Genomic DNA, 1,891 nt, shown 5'->3' on the forward strand with positions numbered 1-1,891 from the left:
TTTAGATTCAAGAAAGTCTGGCTTGGGAGTGTTTTGGACGAACAGCAATGGCCCACCCCTTCAGGCCACTTTCTGGACAAGGGGGGGCCAGTACCTGGAGTCCAGACTGGGACGAACAGTTCATCATGACGTTCTCCTTCAACCCAGCGGATCAAACTGCACTCACTCAAGATCCAGGGGCCTGATAATGGTATGTATGACTAGCCTGCTGTAAATGCAGAAACGTTGGTAGTTTTATGATTGCATTTTTCACAGGCATCACAGCACTGTCAAACGGCAAACTCAAACCATGCACCGCAAGAAATTTGGGGACAACTTTTCCCATTTTCTAAGCTCTACATGTTGTTTAGTATGATTGATTTCGTCACCAAAAATGGAATAGTTTCTTGTGTTGGATCGAAAAAATATTAAACTCACAAGTTGCAGATATGCTGTTCAACTGCTGTTAAAACTTTCAGTTTGTACTTCGAGTCCTTTTTCTGATAATGACATGGTCACTTTTTTTTCTTCCCAAAAAGGTCAGGCAGCAAAAACAGTGAAGATCTTTATCAACCAGCCAGCCACACCAGACTTTGATGCAGCAGAGAGGAACGACCCTGTCCAACAGTTCGAGTGGGTATTCACTCTTTGAGCCAATATTTCACAAACATAGTCATAGAACGTTAAGCAAAACTTCTGATCTAATGTTACTGTTCCTAAACACCACATTAGGTACTTAGGTACAGGTCTGTAAATGAACAGTTTGAAAAAAGGCACCTATGCTGTTCAATGATGACAGAAACATTGATGGATTGCTGACAATGTGATAGAATATCTATTTAAACATAGCATAATTGAACTAGGCGGGCATATGCCTGTATTTTAGACCACTCAGAATGCTAGATATGTAACTAAGCTCTCCCTTTTGCAACACCTTGCAAAAAGGATTTCAAGTCATAGAAGTCACTGATGACAAAGTCACATTTTTTTGTCATTTTTACCAGTGCTAAATATTCATTTTTGTTTAGCATTTACAAGTCTTTGTGGTATTTTTAACATTTTTCACCAAAATGATTTTTGTGATACAGTACCAGTACATGGAACCGTCATTAAGCACTATTCTGATCCCTCTAAATCTAAGAAAGTCTCTTTTTCTTTGATGTAACCTTTTATTTGTTTTGATTTTGAAATTTTATGCTATATTTCCATTAGGTTAACGGCTGATGATGTGAAGGAAGATGCGGTTATCAACCTGCGATATGTGAAGTTCCAGAACATCCAAAATGTCACTGTAAGTCAATTACATGTATCTCTTTGACTTTCACCATTTGTCCTTCCATTGAGAGACACTCAGCATACCATTCTCACTCTCCAGCAATGACGTGAACACCTCACTATGAAATTCGGCTACACATTGTTGCAATCAACAACATTCAGACAGTGGCTACCACCAACCCGAGGTGAGACCAGTGGACGACGTACCAGATCACGCAACAAACTGACCACTATCAATGCCAGAACGGAGCGGTATAAGAACAGTACCAATCCGCACATCGTCTGACTACTGAACTCATGAACTGTGTTGTTTTTACCTCATCTGTCGATATTACCGGTCAATCCAATATGTATATATTTTAATACGGTTGATAACTGTGACAATTTTAAGTGTCCTCGTTAAGTATCATGTGAGTACAAGAGCAATTCAGGGCCCATTTTTTTTAGTCCTGCTATTCTGTACACTTTTAATGGACCAAATAAACCATTATTAAACCATTAGGTTCTTCTGAAGCTCATATCATTACACTGTCTAATACATGTACTAAAATCCTTCTACAGCACCATCTTCTTTCTCAGACTGTAAAAATTAGGGAGCTCTCTCTGACATGTACTTAGTTTTTCACTCCTAAATACA

The 1,891-nt window shown here is 39.0% G+C and overlaps 1 long non-coding RNA gene across 1 annotated transcript; it reads left to right on the plus strand.

The window, feature by feature from the left end:
• Positions 1-120: 120 nt before the first annotated feature.
• LOC118422552 lies at positions 121-1,752 on the plus strand. Its single transcript, XR_004831927.1, has 3 exons — positions 121-190; positions 519-612; positions 1,192-1,752. It is a non-coding gene; the product is annotated as an uncharacterized LOC118422552 (long non-coding RNA).
• The last annotated feature ends 139 nt before the right edge of the window (positions 1,753-1,891 follow it).

The sequence above is a fragment of the Branchiostoma floridae genome, chromosome 9 (assembly GCF_000003815.2).
Source record: "Branchiostoma floridae strain S238N-H82 chromosome 9, Bfl_VNyyK, whole genome shotgun sequence".
Lineage (NCBI taxonomy): Eukaryota > Metazoa > Chordata > Leptocardii > Amphioxiformes > Branchiostomatidae > Branchiostoma > Branchiostoma floridae.